At 42.9% G+C, this 19,435-nt stretch overlaps 1 protein-coding gene across 1 annotated transcript in view; it reads right to left on the bottom strand.

The window, feature by feature from the left end:
- LOC308583029 (uncharacterized protein) overlaps positions 1-19,435 on the bottom strand; it is a 287,479-nt gene that overhangs the window by 166,334 nt on the left and 101,710 nt on the right. The gene's annotated exons all lie outside the window — the stretch shown is intronic.

The raw sequence follows: 19,435 nt of genomic DNA, 5'->3' as shown, positions 1-19,435 counted from the left end.
GTTGCTCTTAGGAATATACATATTTGCATCTACAAGGAGCAGAAATCCCATTGTAAGAGACTTAAAAGACCAAATGAGTTTGGTATATAAACAGACCGCAGGTAGCAGCAAACGGGGAGAATTACATTCCTTCAGAAAATCTAAAACAGCTTCACACAATAATAATTTTGCTTAACGTTTCTTCCCCTTTCAACAATGAGTGCTTCAATTTCCAGCTTAATTTATTAAATCTTTCTCTGATATTACAATTTAAGGGTACTTTAGGCACAGGAGTAATATATAGAAACAGTTCCTTTTCCCAGCAGAAACTCATATAGTTCTCATTTTATACAAATGTGTGGCATCTTTTGACCAGGAATGAATTTTGAAAGGTGCAATGGGAATTGGAGCAACTGAAAAACCTGAAGTGGTTTGCTTTAGGAAGGTAAATTGTGCAAACCTACTGAATATATTGAAGAGTGCAGATGGTATGGGTATGTATCTGTACTTCTTATCCCATGATGCATTAAGGGCCATTCGCTTGCTTCCAAACATCATTTGACAGGTGAGAACCTATTTACGGTTTAGGTGGTAAAGAAAGCATACTTCACCACTGCATTTCTTCAATGCCATCCATCTGAGAGTTCGTTCATTCATTCTGGTTAGGGGCATCATAATTATTGACCTGGGGAAGCATACCTTGGAACTTTCACAGAGGTACCATAGTGAATTTGCTGTACATTTCAGAAAGTCACTCTGATCTGTACCAACTGGCATACCATAGATATTACAGAGTCACAGATGGTTGGGACTAGTGCTTCATCTGGTCAAATGGTTACAGATACCTTTCAGCTGATGATACACGTCAGATATGACCCTACCTAAAGAGAATAGGCATGACTACAGTGATCCATGTTTTAGTGACATCCAGAATAGAAAATTTAGGTTTGCCTTTCAAAAACATTGACTAGTACAAACCATGTCCAGTTGCCTCCTGGTAGCAACCAGGCAAGCAGAACACATCTTCCACCAGTAAAAGGTAAAGGTAAAGGACTCCTGGATGGTTAAAGTGGCTGCTGCCGCTTTGCCAGTGAGTCTTGGGGAGGACCGCTCCCCCTGCAAGCCCATTCTCCACCTTGGGCCTGGGGGCGGGCCCCATACTCCACCTCAGCATATAAGGCTCCAAGGAGGCCTCGGGACATTGCTGCTGCCGCTTTGCCGGTGAGTCTTGGGGAGGACCGCTCCCCCTGCAAGCCCATTCTCCACCTTGGGCCTAGGGGCGGGGCCCACATTCACCACCGCCACAACTTTAAGGACACTGGTGCTGCTGCAGCAAATGTTAAAAATGTTTTTATATATTTTAAAGTATTTTAAAAGTGTTTTTACTTTGTTGTACCACCATAAACGGTGGTTTTTATTCATGTATTTTTATTTTGTTTTGTTTTATTTTGGGTTGGGGTGGGATGGTTGTTGAGTGGGGTGGGGATTGGTTTTGTTTTGGTGTAATTGTTTGTTTGTTTGTTTGTTTTGCTTTTATATTTTGTAAATGGAGGCGAGTATGAGGCTTGGGATTCCTACCGTGGAGGGGCGAGGGAGGTATGGCGGTGGGGGAAGATGTCATAGGCGAAGGGGATCGAGATACGGATATGCTCGTACCCCTTCCAATCTGCGCCCCATCCCGAGAGACAAGGGTAGGGTGAGCAAGGATTACTCACCTCCGTCACTGGTGTTGTGCAATGCCAGGTCTATAGGCAACAAAACTGCCACCCTGCGAGATTTCTTCACCTCGCAGGGGGTCGACCTGACTTGTGTGACGGAGACCTGGGTGCGCGAAGGGGAAACTGTTACCTTATGAGAGATGGCGCCCCCGGGTTTCTCCATCCTCCACCAGTCACGGACTGTGGGCCGGGGGGGGGGAGGGGTGGCAATATTAATCCAGGAAGATTTTGCTTTCAGGGCTCTACCATCACCATCAATCCCCATCATTGAATGTGTTGGCCTAGTGTGGGGCTCCGAGGTGAGCTTGGCTGTCTGGCTGGTGTACCAGCCACCTAGCGCACCAGCAGCCACCCTGTCAAGCCTGCTGGAGGCGGTGGCCAGCTGGGCCTTGGAGTTCCCTAAGCTATTGGTATTGGGGGACTTCAACATCCATGCTGATGCCACTCCCTCCTCACAGGCTCTGGACCTGGTGTCTTCCATGGCGACACTAGGGCTCTCCCAGTTTGTTTCGGGCCCCACACATCAAGCGGGCCACACGCTGGATTTGATCTTTGGCGTCGGTATAGATGTGATCATGTTTCCTTTGATGAAGGTGCCATGGTCTGATCACTACGCTCTGAAAGCCAGGATTGACGTTCCACCCCCACCCTGCTTAGGTGGTGAGCCAATTTGGGCTTGCCCGCAGAGGCTGATGGACCCTGATAGATTCCGTCAAGCCTTGCGGGACCTTTCTCCCCCTGACTGAGCTTGTTGAGGGCTGGAATACCCAGCTCCTGGCAGCCATCAATGAGATTGCACCTAAGCGCCCTCTGCGACCCCGCAGAAACCGGGCTCCCTGGTTTACCGAGGAGCTCCGGAAAATGAAGTGGGACCTCAGACGGCTAGAGCGAGTATGGCGGGGTGCCCGTGACGGAGCTTCAAGAACATCTTATAGGGTTTTTATGAAAACCTACGAGATGGCAGTGAAGGCCGCTAAGAAGTCCTACTTCTCGGCCTCCATTGCATCCGCTAGCTCTCGCCCGGCACAATTATTTAATATAATTCGGCCTTTAACGTCCCGTGAAGGATAGCCAAATTTAAATAACAATTTGACACACAGCTGTGAGGCATTTGCGAGCTTTTTTGCGGAGAAGGTCCTATTTCTCCGCCATGACCTCCCTGCCAATTTGGATACAATAAAGGAACTGGAGGCCCCTCGACTGTCCTCAGGTCCAGTATTGGACCACTTTGACCGGATATCCCCAGTCGATGTGGACAGACTCCTCCGAGCTGGAAAGCCCACCACTTGTCCTCTCGACCCGTGCCCGTCTTGGCTGATTAGAGCATGTCCAGACGAGGTGCGGGCCCCCCTGGGGGACATCATCAATTTGTCCCTTGGCACCGGGACATTCCCAGGGGAACTGAAGGAGGCAGTGGTGCGCCCGCTCTTAAAGAAAACATCATTAGATCCCTTAGATCTATCCAATTACCGCCCGGTTTCGAATCTTCCATTCCTGGGTAAGGTGATTGAGAGAGTGGTTGCTGAACAGCTTGGTAGGTTTCTGGATGAAACATCGGCTCTGGATCCATTCTAGTCCGGCTTCTGTGCTGGTCATGGGACTGAGACGGCTCTGGTCGCCCTAACAGATGATCTCCGCAGGCAGCTGGATCAAGGCGGGTCAGGGCTGCTGATTCTTCTAGACCTGTCAGCAGCCTTCGACATGGTCGATCACGAACTCCTGGACCACCGCCTTGCCGACATGGGAATCCAGGGCACAGTCCTTCAATGGCTGCGCTCGTTTCTCTCTGGTCGGGGACAGAGGGTGGCACTTCGGGGGGAATTGTCATCGCGCCACTCCTTGGTGTGTGGAGTGCCCCAGGGTGCAATACTCTCCCCGATGCTTTTTAACATCTTTATGCGCCCCCTCGCCCAGCTTGTCCGGAGTTTTGGGCTGGGCTGCCATCAGTATGCTGATGACACCCAACTCTATCTGTTGATGGATGGCCATCCTGACTCGGCCCCAGACACACTGACCAGATGCTTGGAAGTTGTGGCTGGGAGCCGGTTGAAGTTAAATCCTTCGAAGACAGAGGTCCACTGGCTGGGACGGGATGATATGGGATTGAGGGGGCAACTCCCATCTCTTGCGGGGGTGCAATTAGTGCCAGCACCGTCCGTTAAGAGTTTGGGTGTAATCTTCGATACCTCCCTCTATGGAGGCGCAGATTGCAGCTATAACAAAGGCGGCATTTTTTCATCTCCGCCAAGCTAAGCAGTTGGCTCCTTACCTCTCTCGCCCGGACCTAGCCACTGTGATCCACGCGACATCACCTCCAGACTGGATTATTGTAACTCGCTCTACATGGGGCTGCCCTTGAGACTGACCCAGAAACTCCAGCGGGTGCAGAATGCCGCGGCGAGACTCCTTACGGGGTCTTCGCTGCGAGATCACATTCATCTGGTGCTATACCAGCTGCACTGGCTCCCGGTGGAGTACAGGATCAGGTTTAAGGTGCTGGTTTTAACCTTCAAAGCCCTATACGGCCTAGGACCCTCGTACCTACGGGACCGCCTCTCCTGGTATGCCCCACAGAGGAACTTATGGTCTTCAAATAAAAACATCTTGAAGGTCCCAGGCCACAGAGAGGTTAGGCTGGCCTCAACTAGAGCCAGGGCCTTTTTGGCTGCAGCTCCAACCTGGTGGAACGCTCTGTCACAAGAGACAAGGGCCCTGCAGGACTTGACATCTTTCCGCAGGGCCTGCAAGACAGAGTTGTTCCACCAGGCCTTTGGTCAGGGCGCAGCCTGACTCCCTCCTCTGGCAATCTTTACAGAACTTTAGTTTATGGTTGCCATCAATTTTGATTTTAATTAATTTTTATAATGTTTTTAGAATGTTGTACTATTTTAGTGTTGTTAGCCGCCCTGAGCCTGGCTTCAGCTGGGGAGGGCGGGATATAAATAAAATTTATTATTATTATTATTATTATTATTATTATTATTATTATTATTATTAAGTCCAGTCAAAGGCAACTATGGGGTTGCGGCACTCATACTGCTTTCAGGATGAGGGAGCTGGCATTTGTCCACAGAGAGCTTTCTGGGTCATGTGGCCAGCATGACTAAACCCCTTCTGGAACAACGGAACATTGTGATGAATGCCAGAGCACACGGAAACGTCATTTACCTTCCTCTCACAATGGTACCTATTTATCTACTTGCACTGGCGTGATTTCAAACTGCTAGGGACAGAGCAACAGCAGATCACTCCATTATGGGGATTCAAACCGCCAACCTTCTGATCAACAAGCCCAAGAGGCTCAGTGGTTTAGACCCCAGCGCCCTTGTACCAGTGGTTACCAGTGCATTTCCAGGCCAAATTTAAAGTGCTGCTTATTACCTTTAAAGCCCAGAAAGGTCACTTAAAGAATCCTACATCTGTATAAGCCTGTCTGCACATTAAGATCTGTATCTGAATCCCTGTTAATATGCCCACAAGGAAAGGAAGGGAGGCTGGTATGTACGCATCCAGGGCTTTTTTGACAGTGACCCACAACTATGGATCCACAACCATGGATATTTTCAAATGGAATTGAAAATCCTACCTTTTTACCTTGGATTGCAGAAACTAGTAAAGGCTGGGGATCTGATTGTATGGTCTTGGTGGCTCTATTATGCAGTACTTTTGGTGTTGGGTTGCTAGTTTTATTAATGTTTGGCTGTTTCACTGAAATGCTTTAAAAATATTATCTATGGTATTCTATTGTCATATTGTATGTGGATCACCTTGGGAATGATTTTGAAAGGGAGCACAGAAATATGTTAACTAACTGAATAACTTAGCAGAAACAATAATGGGAGAAATGCATGATAAAATAATGAAAAAGAATTATTGTGATAATCTAGAAATGTACTGCCTGGGTTTATAGTGATGACGTCCACAAATTGATATTACAGCGAGAGTCATTTACAATGCACTCCCTCCATGTCATTTTAGAAATGCCTACCAACTGCAGCTGGCCTGGATCATTTCCAGGTCAGTGTGAAAGCAATAGGAACTCTGATCATGTTGCCTTCTGGCTGACCTAGAAACTGTCACAGTTTCACAATGGCCCACACAGTGTTCCCAGGAGTAGGGCAGGACCAGGGAAATGGCAGCGACTGTTTGGAAGAGCAGCACAAAAATGTTCAGGGAATGAATGTCTGCTGGCAGTAAGTACAACCAGCTGGCAGATGGATTGATCTAAAGGATAACATGATAACAACCGAGTCTATTCTTGTTGTTGTTGTTGTTGTTGTTGTTGTTGTTGTTGTTGTTGTTCTTGATGATGATGTTTCATGGCAAAGTAAGAGTTGAGCACAGAATTCTTGCTGTAATTAAACATTAGCAGTATAAGATATGTGCGAATAAAAATAACCAAATTAAGAAGGGTGAAATATTGTCAGTTTGCTAAGGGAAAAAGAGAAGTTCACAGTAAAGATTTTCATAAAACCTTTTTAACACCATTAGCATCAGCTAAAGTGGAAGGGTGTACATAGAAACAATGGGATCTGTTTTTAAGAACAAGAAAAGGCAGTGACATATGTTCTGTGCAGTTCTAAATACCCTTGTCTGCAATTTGCTCTCATCCCAAACAAATCTTTATACGAATTCAGTCTCAGTTCAACATCTGCAGGTGCAAAACCCAAATCAGCGACTGAAAAGGGGGCAGGTGCTGAAAGGATTGTAGTCTAGACTCGTCTTTTTAAATCCATTTAGTGCCATTAACCATGACTGAGTGCAATAATTCTGCATACATCAGCACTGTGATCACCTCCCTTATTTTGCTAACTAGGAGATCTGTATATTTATCTGTACAGACAATATGGGGGGGGGGGAGAACATCAGCTACAGCAAACCCAATGCAAGATAAAAAGATTAAGGCTGCAATTCTCTACCTGCTGACCTGGGGACAAGCACCACTGAACTCTGTACTGCTTATTTCTGACTAGACACATATAGGATTGTGTAACTATCACAAAATCCCAGATAATCTAATAAAAGAAATTAAGTGTATCTCAGTTCACTGAGTATTAGTGCCATACTATACCAAATATATGAATAAATCTACATGGAAATACAGTAAGCAATTTAGAAACAAAGCTTGTTACTGGCATTGTGCTATTTTAGAAGCCCTGAAGACATTATGAGTGTTCACTCCCTTCATAAAATCTACAGAGCACATACTAAGCAATGAATGCTGAAGCAGATCTAGAGAAAGGCAGTCTTGTTTAGAGGAGTGTCCAGAAACAAACATAAAACATCCAAATTTCTTTCGAACAGAGAGTAGCTACCACCAAATACACTTGGGGTAAAGATGGGTAAACAAGAGAAGACTAGGATAGATAGCATGGGTCTGTGATGCCTAAGGAGGTCAGGCTGCACATGCAGGCAGGAGGCAAAGCGATCTGAGGGTACAAAGCCAATTAGTGGATTAAAGGGTAAGAATCTAGGTTCTGAATCAGGGGTGGGGGTGATAATATAGGCAGCTAAGGGAGAGGATTAGAATAAAGAAGTGATAACAATATTCAGTTGAGAGGAAATGCTGTCAAGAGCTGAATGGGAAAAGAGGGGGGGGGCAATGGAAACAAAACCTGTCATTTAATCAAGGCCTGTGGTGGTGAAAGCCTGGCCCAAAAAATAAAAAAATTAAAATGTTTGGTTTGAAGCTCCAACTGTACTCCAGTCATTGTTAGAAGGCATGAACAGATGGCAGATTTGACCATTTTGGTACAAAACCAAATGAGTAAAATTGTGTATACAGTGGTACCTTGGGTTACATACGCTTCAGGTTACATACGCTTCAGGTTACAGACTCCACTAACTCAGAAATAGTACCTTGGATTAAGATCTTTGCTTCAGGATGAGAACAGAAATCGCATGGCGGCAGCGTGGGAGGCCCCATTAGCTAAAGTGGGGCTTCAGGTTAAGAACAGTTTCAGGTTAAGAACGGACCTCCAGAACGTATTAAGTACGTAACCAGAGGTACCACTGTATAAAGAAATTGCACTTTGTTCCAAAACAGTCACTACTAACCTAAAATTGAAGTAAAATACTTTACATAGTCCTGAACAAAAATAGTAATTAGAAATACCCACTTTTGACAGGAGTGAGCCAGTAGTAACTTTCATGATGTAAGTGAACTCTTTATTAGAAGAAGCAGGATCTGCACAGGAGTGTCAGGCCTATTGAGCCTGACAACTCTTCTTTGATAGGTCTTGCCTCTATGAAGGGCCCTGCCTTTCCATAGGTGTCTCGATCTCCTCCTCCCCAGGGCTTCCCCCCAAGAAATCTGGGACTGCACCAGCATCCCTGAATTTGCTCCTCCCACTTCATGCCTCTTCTGGTTCTGGGAGACCGTGGGGGGGGGTAGAGCTTGCCACGGCAGGAGCTAAGGCATCTGTGTCTCTTTACCAGCCGGGCTCCTCTCTGCCTCTTGGTCTCCCTCCTCTTCTGCTTCCGCCTCTGCTTCTGCTTGTGGACTTCTCTCTGCCACAGACTCTCCCTGTTCACTAAAGCCTATTACCTCTTCAGCTTCTGACACCTCCTCCTCTCAGGCTCCTCCCTCTTCTCCATCTGACCACTCATTGTCATCCCACCAACAATCCCCTGACTCTGAGCCTTCTGCTCTTGGGGGTTCCCCAGCTGGTTCCTCCCACCACTCCTCTGAGTCCAACCAGTCCATGGCAGACATGAATGTTAGCTGCAGAAATGGAAAAACTTGACAATTTTTTACAGCTTTCATTGTGGCATAAGAACTTACGGACATAAGTTAATAAAAAAACTAGCACATAAATTGCATGTCTGCAGAGGGATGGAGGATCCAGAAAGCTTTTATGTCACCTGGTGGGATTTTTATTTCTTATGCTTAGTTCTTAGATGTGCAGCATTCTCTATTCATCTTGGGGAAAATTGATGTCTTGATTTATGCTTGTGTGTTACTTATTTCTTCCTCATTATTTATTGTTTGCCTGCTTGCTTTCTATATGGTATGATGTAATACTCTGCTACTACACCTTTGGGTTGTGAGTAATGGTCATTATGTTACAAAGAATCGGAAGAAAAAGAAGAAATGCTTACTCGTAGCCAAGGATGCTGAATTTCTTGCCCCCTGGTCCATCCTTATACACTGTTCCAGCTTTTGCCATCCTGGTGTCTTCCAGATGTTTTGGACTACAACTCCCATCAGCCCCAGCCACAGCATGTAGTTGTAAGTGCCAAGTTATAATCCAAGGCATTTGAGGGGAACCAGGTTGGAGAAGGTGGTACTATTCTACATCACCTAACAGCTTAGTCCTAAGTATGTTTCATGCAAAGCGTAAGGCAAGCAAGATTAAGCAGCAGGAAAGGACAAAGTTGCTTTCCCTATACTACCTCTAAGAATTTTCAAGTGGTTTTGGAGCTTTTGCCTTGTAGCGAAGATGCAAGGAGCAGTAAAGGAAGGGGTATCTTGAGAAAAATCCAGCACTGTGATTGACAGGTGTGTCAATGGAACAATGCATGGCACTGCCTTGCATCCTACACACATCCATATAAAATGTTGCAAGCATCTTACCAAAGAATACCCCTACATCCTCTGTGAGTTGCATATAAATACTCAGCTAAAAAAAGGTGGCAGGGCAGCAGAACCATTTTTTTAAATGCTCCAACTTAAACCCAACTCCCCACCCCCAAAACCCTGAAACTATTTGTCTGATATTTGGCAAACTCCAGTCCTTCAGAAGGGGCTGTGATGGTTGCAGATTTCATCCAGTGCATTTGTGGGAAGCACAGATAAAGGTTTGTTTATGCAATGAAGTGACCTTAGAAAGCGAGAGAATTAAATGAAGCAGCATCTGCCCATGAAACAACATAATGAAGCGGCTTCCCAGATGAATCCAAACCACAACTAGTACTACCACAATAACACTTCCTCTTCTCTCCCCGCCTCCATCCCTATGCAAAACTCCGCAATGAAATTTCACTAATATAATAAACCTTGACATACATTTTACCCCCAAAAAAACGCCCACATTTGCCGTGTCATTTCATTTGAGGTGAGGTTCAGTGACTAGACAAAGCAGCTCAGGCAGGGACAGGGGAGTTGCCACAAACTCTCATATACAGATGGTGAAAGGAATGTGGGGATACACCACATGGTTTCTAAAACTTTTCATTTCATTTGGCATTATTTTTTATTTCAAATCAAATCAAATTTTATTAAACGGTCACAGACCAGATTAACTCGTACAGCTAGTCAGCGAAGCATAACACCAGTTCGTTTCAGTTCATTCATGGAACCAGATAGACAAGATACAAGCTAAAAGGATTTGGGTCTTTCTTTTTTGGGGTCTCTCTGTTTAAAACAGATCCTAAGGTTGATGTTAGCAACTTTCAGATCTAAAGCCTTGTGTAGAGTCATGACATACAAAGAGGCGATCCAGTCTACAGGGTTCATATGTTATAGCACTACCCAACATTTAAAGATAAGGGAAAAGGAAAGAAAAAGGATAAGGGAGTGTAGGAAATAAGCACGAAGGTATAAATAAACAACCTTCACCCATATATTCCACAAACCCTTTAGACTCCCACGTTGCAACATCAGCAGCTCTACATCCACAATTTTTTATTGTAATCTTGTGGCTCTTTATTTGTAACTTATATGAAAAGAATCACATTGATTGGGGCAGATTTAACTCAGTAAAAAACCTATTCTGCTGAGATTGTCTGTGCTAGGTGATTTTATCAAGTTCTCTTTTGGTTCCATTTTCTCTCTCATCCTCATCCCCAGGGGAGACAGCAGCCCAGCTTGCAGTGCAAATTGCCCTAAATTGAGTTCTTTCTCTGCCATATACAGGCCTTCTTTTGGCTCCTCAGCTTGAAAACTTTATGCATTCTTTCCCCCCTTCTTCTCCCTTAACAACTCCCCCCATTCCTTTTTCCAATTAAAATGGAGAAGTTTGCACCGATACCTGCTCCCAATTAAACGAATACTGCATTACCAGCCACATACTCTAGATCTTCTTTACCCTCCCTTCATTAGCTTTACTCCTCTGAGGCTTCCTGGCCGACTGCCAAGGACTTATGGCAAGAATTCAAAAATCTTGTACACTTTATCCCCTCAAAAATCATTCTCGAATTTAAGCAGCCTACTCCTCGGACCCAGCGTGAGAAACATTAGGAAGTGATTCTGCAAGGAAGAGACAAAAAAGGGAAGAAGAAAGAAAATGATTTATTAAAAAAGGTTAGAAAGCTCCCATAAAAGAAGCAAAGTTAAAAGAGGTTAAACTTCCGGGCTAATTGGTACTGCTTCCTTTTGAGAGAGCAAAAAATATATAACCTGCCTTGAAAAATAATAAATGGCAGCAAGGATTTCCTGCTTTAGTTAGGAGCCTATTCATGCCTACAGGAAATGCATCATCCTCTTAACACCTCAGGCATGTTGGCTAGAGCTCACTTAAATTACACAGCAGCATAGAAAAACCCAGCTAATCAGAGACTTAAGCAGCTGCTTTAAAACACACACACACACGAGATTCCCATCTAATTTTCCAACACTAGTGCACCACCGTATCAGCTATTCTCATCTGACACTTGGAATAGCTAATATCATGTCAAGCTGTCAGGAATGATAGCCATATTGTCAAGCCTGAAATAACAGAGAAAGCCGCTGTAGCCTTGGTGTTACCATTTCAAACTACAAGAAGAGAGGGGGGGAAGCTTCTCCTCTTAGATTAGGTAAGCTTGCCCTATTTATCAAGCAAAGATTTGTCAAACAGTTAGGCATAACTCGGCTTGCCTGTAGGCAGTCCTGTACAAAACTACAGTAACTGGATGTTAACAGTCTAGGAATTACAGAGGCCAGGGGCAGCTGTCTCAAGGAAGCTTTGGAAATGCATTTAGGCCACGTTTTCTCCCAACACGGTACTCCTCGCCATGCAGAAATGTGCATGTCTGAAGGGAATGTCATGTTGGGTTTCAGTAAATTCCCATGGATTTGCATGCCATCAAAGAAACTGGCTTTGCAGCTGCTTTTGGGTGGTGCTGTAAACAAAGGTACATTTCCATAAACCCCTGTTATGGTTCTAACTTCACACCTCTTTGTATGATGGGGAGCACCATGCTAAGAAAAAAATGAGCCGAAAATGTGTGCACAAGAAATTCCTAATTCAAACTGTGCACAAGATCTGCTACTACTGAGACATCAGAGTTCAAGCAACCCTGGTTTTCTTTCCACTCTAGGCTTTGTGCTGATTTGATCTTCCATCATCCCTACAGGGACATCTTGAGTGACATCATTAAGACTTTTTGGCAGCGTTCTGTTCAATCCCATGATGTTTCAAAAGCTACCACATACTACAGAAAGGGCCTTCTGTAGCATCTGTTGCTTCGTGGTATACACTCAGCATGGTATCACCTTACAGAGCTCGCTCCTAAGCTGGCTTCTCCTCTCTGCAGTGTACAGCATGGATAGCATTATAAAAGGATTAAGATATTGACAGGGTTCCTAAAATAAGCTAACTGAAGGAAGTTCACAGATTATTATCATCACAGATGGAAAGTCTCCCGATCTCTTATCCCCATTACAGCCTCAAAAAAACCTTCCTGGAGGTCATGGGGGGAGGGAGTCCCTGAACAATGTGGAGCAGAACATTTATTGCAGCTGGGATAGGAGGGAATCACCTAAGATCACCTTGTTTAAATTGATTCTTTTATCCCTGTTCTTGCATCTCCCCACACCCTATCCCACATAATTCAGAGGGGCATGGTAATCCTTTGGAGCAGGTGGCTCCAAGAGGAAAGAGGGGGCAGGAAACTCCTTCCATGAACTTCCTTCACTTAACATGTTTTAAGTCTAAGCCATTGTCTCTCACTACGACTTTCAGAGCACTCCCAAAGATCCTGCAGTTACAAAAGTTCTGGCACTGCCTCTCCTGCTTGCTGCGCATCATGGGTACCCTTTCAGATTTCGCTTATGGGGAATGTCAACCACACTTCAGTTAGGGAGGGGACAAGAGCTCAGCAAAATGTAAATCCCCACTCTAAAACCACAAAGCTAAACAAATCAAAACATTGTGCTTCAAGAGCATTTGTCGTGGTTACTTTTTATTATAATACAATGCCCTGCTTTATAAATACAGGCATCAATAACCATCCTTAAAATAAAATAAAAGCAAAGGGATATGTACTTTTGGCATGCCTAATGCATAGGACCACTTTGCTAGAAACCAGAGTCACACCTAATGCCAAACTTTCACATGAACAAGTCCTGTGCTTGCACACTCACTCCTTCCATTGCTCCTTGTGCATTCCACTGACTTACTTCAATGGTTTGAACTAGCAAACCTCTTCCCTTCAAACCAGGATTGTGGCAGGCCAGCATTCCTGCCTGAGAGGGCAAGGAGAAGCCATAAATTGCTGGTTCTGATGTAATGGCAAGATATGGGTTCCTTCAATCCATGAAATAAGAAATGAAGCTGAAAATGCAAAGAGGGGGAGTCGGAGGAGGACCAAAACACTATGAGTAGGAGGAGAGATAAACAGAAACTCTGACAGTGACAAAAAAAGTGTGTGAAGTTGGTGAGTTTACGATCAGGAGGTCCATCTGCACAGCATTCAGTTTGACATGTCATTGAAACATCCAGAGGGAAATGTCAGCAAAAACATTGGAGATGTTGAATTGAGCACAAAGTGAAAGGTCAGATTTTGGGAAATACATTTGAGAGTCATCAGGGCATCTGTCATGGCTTCACATGGGGGAAAGATAGAACTCTTTGCTGAACAGGCACAACACTTTAGTTATATTTGCTATATGATATAAAGTATTTAAAGACATTTATAATCTATCCGGCTCATTCCCCCCAACACCTTTTGAGGAGGTGTTTCTTACCCCCATTGTACATGCCATGAAACCTCCAAGCACCTCAGTGAGTTCATAACTCAGTCAACATTTGAACCCAGGCCTCTCAGGTCCAGGTCTTCCACTCTTGACTGAAGCATCAACACAAGTTAGGCAGATGTGCAAAGAGAGGGTAGGTGAACACGAATTTGTTTAACAATTTAATTAAAACAGCTCCAACTAATACGGACACCATAAGATCTCTGTGTGCTTGGAGCCAAATTCATAAGAACTTGAAACTCGGGAGCTAAATCCTAGGGGTAGGAAGTCAGTAAAATCCCAGTGTTCAGTGTTATACTAAAAGGGAAGCTTGAGAGGCCACGTTATTTGCCTGGGAAAAGTGTTATTTCTCGCTTACTTAGATTGTATAAAGTGGCTTTCAGACAGGCAATTCATTTATAGCTTCCTTGTATTAAGTCCTAAAAATCAATAAACAAAAAAGCCCCTTTGACTAAAAAAATGCACATCTATTTAGACTTAAATGCTAAAATGTTTGCCATATTTCAACAACACAAGGATCACAAAGCACACTGCAACCCTTGAGACAAAAAGACAAAGAAGGATATCAAGAATCAGAGGTGCATTTATCAAACCCATTCACCAAATATAGGTTGAAGGGCCTCTTTAAAAGCAACACATCACAGATTTTAATGTATGACAAGGCAGAGTGGAAGAAATGGAAGAACTCTTTCTTAACTCCCTGCAGAGATTCAAGATTTTCAAGAGATACAAGAGGGAGTTTCAACACGTTGCCTAAACTCAACAGTCAAGAAACTGTCATTTGATCAGCTTCTGCCAGACCACAAGAATAATGTTACACTGAAGGCAAAGACAATAAGATCTGAGTTACAGCAATAATTTAATTACCACGAATATAGTTCAGGCCATGGAGAAGGCAATTGTCCATGAAAGGCCATCCACAAAGAAATTCATTACTAACCAAGTGTGGGTTCTGAACCAGTTTATGTAATTTTAAAATACAAATATATAGTGTTAAAGAGTCATCAGTAGATAATAAAATATTTACAATTGTGGATAAATCACAGAAGTGCTAGCCATGTTTCAAACTCTTCAGACCTACATGCTCTAACTTTGATCCCAAGAGAGCAATAATATTTTATTGGACTTGATAATCTCACATGAAAGACATGATTGATTACTCATTCCTCAGCAAGAAAGAAGTGATCAGCCCTCTCCAAGAAAGTAAAATTATGGGCACACATCATTAATTCATGTATCAGTGGTAATTACATGATTCTACAGGTCTTTGACTACATTAAGAATGCCTGTAAAGGGGGGGGAGAGAGAGAGCTGTATCCTTAGCTTATGGAAAGCATTGCCAGTTTAGAAAATGAAACACATTCACTGCCACAACTAGCTATTTTGCTATAGCTGGGCAATGGTTTAAAGACAGAGCAGTCTCCAGTCCACATCTCATTCTGCAACTCATAAGCTTCTCCCTTCCACCTTCCATGTAGAGTTCAGGGGATGAGAGACAATTACAGGGTTGCAGTTGCATTGGACACTGCATTGGGCATTTTTAGTTGCCTGCACTCCCAGAATGGTGTCTTGAAAGACAAGACTTTTGCTTTAAGGTTATATTTATTGAATACAGCGTGAGAATCTGCAGCAAGATAACCAGAGACTCTCCTAGTATGGGCAGGTGGAACCAGTGAAGGCAGAGAAGGAGACACCTCCCTCCTACTACCCTGGGCAAAACCACCCCAGGTGGGATCTGTCGCTACCAGTGGGTGATGATAAGAGGGAAATGTCCCCGTCCCCCTCCCAGCACAGGGGAACAGTGGATATGGGTGCATAGGCCAAGTCCCAAGAACACCAAAATAAGGAACCTGCTAACCCGTTTGCCAATGAAAGGTTGTTGGAGAAGTGCCCTTCACCCACTAATGCCTTGGGGGTACTTACCAAAAGAAAATGTTAGGTATGATGGGCACAGCTCAAACATGGGATTTTTGTCCTCAGCACATATGACAGCCTCCTTTGCATTCATGGGACCCATGTTAAAGGTGACCCAGAGACCTATCTTTTCCACACAGATCCTTCTTGCTAGATCAGGTCTTCCAAGTATTCTGTGGTTTTCCCTGCTTCTTCTGCTGTCACTGCTGAATAATTACAAGCAGATGTATGAATAAAGTAATGTCACTAGAATCCATTAAAGGGGATGCTGCTCACATAGAACCAAAATAGTAAGGAAAGATGAGATCTTTTGTTTTATTTTTCCCCTTCCAAGCACTAACGGTGAACTATGCAAATGTGATAAACCTATGCAAATGTTTCCAATATGAAATATATTTTCAAAGAGAGGGTGAATTAAGATAAGCAGAGAGTGAATAGGGGTGGGTGGGGGCTTTGCCTTTTGCCTGTCCAATAATTTCCTGCTATAAATGCACAATGTTTACTGTAATTCAAAGAAACATCATAGTGAAGTATGAGAGCGGCTTTTCAGGGGCTGCAGTAGACAAGATTCAGAATGAAAAATCTTCAGTGCCAGACAAGAAAAATTTGCAATAATTTTCTATAACACACACAGACTTTTTAGCACCTTTATTGCAGAAGAAATACTAAACAACCATGCTTGCTTTATAATAGCATTTCTATAATAATGGTATTTTATAACAGAAGTGCTATTATTACAGAAATTGTATTATAATAGTAGCATTATTATTGTAGAACCGCTTCTATAGCAGAAGCACTGAATAAGCCCAATTGTATACAGAAAATGACTGTAAACTTCATCCTCCTTCGGTGATGTAAATCTCTTTTGCTCTTCTGTCTAATATGACAGACTCAGGGATAACCCCCAAACTTGCAGATCAGTACAAATCCGAGGTTGGTTTGACTTCGTCACCAGTACTTTAAAAGCCTTGCCTGAAACTGAACCAACCAAAAACTACATCTTTTTCTCCACTACATTCCAAATTATGCTTTTATTCCTAAACAAAAGAGATAGAACTCCTCTTAGATGTGTACCTCTCTATATTTTGAGGAAAGCCATTAAGAATATTTTCTGTATAGTCATAGGGGCTGAAACCATGCAAGTCACAAGGGATTGTCCTTTGTCTCTGTTGCCCTGTTTGCTATGGGAACCCCATCAACCACTTCAGCTATAACTTGTAGAGAGCAAGCTGGGACTTCTACTTTTACAGAGGGTCATATCCACTACTGGTTCTGTGCTAGTGGGGGGAAAACCTTCCATGTGCATAGGACACCCAATTTCAGTACGCTCCCACCCGCCCCACTTCAGCTTTCTTTGGCATATTCTGTACTGTTCCAGAAGGTTTCCATCCCTCAGGTCCTGTGGCTTTTTTAGTGAGGAGCAGCTGTGGTAGGGCAGATTGACAAGCAGGAGATACCCCACTCAACACAAGAAAAAGTCTTTTCCAGTTGCAATTTATTCTGCAATTCTATTGGCTGCCTTTTCTGCACTATAGTTCAGTGTCTTGATTGCTTAATTTTAAATTTACTTTGTAACTGGGTTTTTTTTTAAGCAAACTATGTTAATAGGTGAAGGTTAGGCTATACTTTTTGTGAATGAAAGGGTAAAATGAATCTGATTAAAAGTTAGCAGAACATTTCAAATAATGTTCACTTCTAGAATAAACGGGGGAGGGGGTCTGAAATGTGTGTGTTTTTTTGCTTAGAGAGAGAGAATGAGAGAGAGGGAGGGAGGGAGATGGAAATGTAACACTGAATACTGTAAAATGCTTTTGCAGAAATCTTATACCCACATCAACTACATTAATACAAATTTCACCCATCATTCAATAAGATATATATTGCTTCGGTAGTAACTTAAAAAGCACCTACAGAATTTAACTGTATATGTAGGCAATGAATAAGTAAATTTAAGTCTATAAAACTCAACTTCTTTTTTATTAAAGTTATCTTACATTACCTTCAGTACTGTAATTCTAGTGCAGTATAGAAGACAGAAAGAAATTAAGATCCCAAGCCAGTGACCTTTTTAACATGAAAATAAAATCCTATATATTTCTAAGTTGATGCAATCAGATTATACCATCTGGTTAGGATACAGTCTATGAAACAGTAAAGTGAGAAAATTCAATAAACTCGTATCCTCTCCAGGCAATTCTATATTTTTTCAGACTGTCATGAGAACTTTCTATGTGTATTTGTATGAAATAAACTTAACGTATTGATTTCAAGCAGGAAAGCCTATATTTTATTTATCATTTGCACTGCAAAAATTATTATTTTTACAGCCACCGAGTTAGTAATTATAAATGAAAATTATAAAGAATTATTATTTGTATTCATACCCTAGCTGATTGATATATGCAGAGCAGAAATCATTTAATAAAATGAATATTTATTTTAAAAGCTTCTTTCAGTGGGTGGGAGATAATGTTGCATTATCAGTTTGAATAAGGAATTCTGAATAATACTTTTAAGTTTCTTAAGCAAATGTGGATAAGGGTAGCCTTACAAAATGTTAAGCCTTCCAAAATTTCATGGAGGCAGATAAGGATGCTCTTGTACATCTATGGGTGGTCATGGTACCATGAGGACAATGTGGCAGTCTCTTGTATGGCTTACTGGAGAGTGATAGAGCCAATACAATCCAGACGGAAATGTGCCACATTTTTTAATTTCACTGAGGGTTGCAGGTTTCCTGAAAAGTTTGCTTCTCAGACCAGGAGAAGAAAGAGGAACAAAGCGAATGTGAAAAAGAGAGATCTGTTGATAAAACTTGACAGTGTGCATGAAGTACAAGATGGGGCCTAAAGTAATAAATAAAGCCAATTAGTAGGGGCAAAGGATAAAGAGGCACATTTTGGAACCAGAGTGATAATTCTAAGCAGAATATGGGAGATGAGAACTAAGACGTGATAATGGTATGCAGTTTAGAATGGAAATGGGAAAGAATCAAGGAAATGTGGGATGAAAGCAAATATGAAATCCAAAATTAATCCAAGCATACTCAGATGAGCACACCATTGATTTAATGGTTCAAAGGCTGAACCAAGGAATGCACATACTCAGCATTTGTTCTGATTTTACAACTAACAAAATACAGTGGTACCTCTGGTTACGAACTTAATTTGTTCTGGAGGTCTGTTCTTAACCTGAAACTGTTCTTAACCTGAAACTGTTCTTAACACTTTAGCTAATGGAGCCTCCTGCTGCCGCCGCGCCGCCGCCGCACGATTTTTGTTCTCATCCTGAGGTAAAGTTCTTAACCCGAGTTACTACTTCCAGGTTAGTGGAGTCTGTAACCCAAAGTGTTTGTAACCCAAGGTACCACTGTATGCTTCTTGCCCATTTTTGGTGACCGCGTTAGTATTCCACAACAATTACATTCCTTAGTTACTACTTCTTTGGCCTCAAAAAGTTTTCCTCCATTCTCTTAACACAAGTCTTCAGCAGCAAATACTATTTTAACATAGGCTAGGATCAAAAGGGCTAAATACAGTATTTCCACCTCTTCCGTGCAGTTCTTTTTTTCTTTCGTTCGTTCTTTATTAAATTTGTGGCATCCAGATGCAGGAAGCTGCTCCTGAAAATTTGAGGCGTCCACAAAATGGCATCAGGTGTAGTGTCAGCTCTATGTTTTGAAAGATGCCCTTGGATAAGAAGTTCTTAGTGGGACCTTCTCTCTGAGTCAACCAGCCTTCCTCTTTGTCCCTGTCACCACTGTCCATTCACTTGACCGCTCTTTCTAGGCCCAATCCACTTGAACAAGGCAGATGGAGAATGCTCTAATCCTCCGCTTGTGTGCATGGAGAAGGTATGCTGGGCAAAAATGGTAGTCACATACACACTTGCAGCTTTGTCTGTTTCTTGGTATGGTCGGGAGCAC

Source organism: Podarcis bocagei, assembly GCF_964188305.1.
Source record: "Podarcis bocagei genome assembly, chromosome: 3".
Taxonomy (NCBI): Eukaryota; Metazoa; Chordata; class Lepidosauria; order Squamata; family Lacertidae; genus Podarcis; species Podarcis bocagei.
This window is presented reverse-complemented; position numbering and strand designations above follow the sequence as displayed.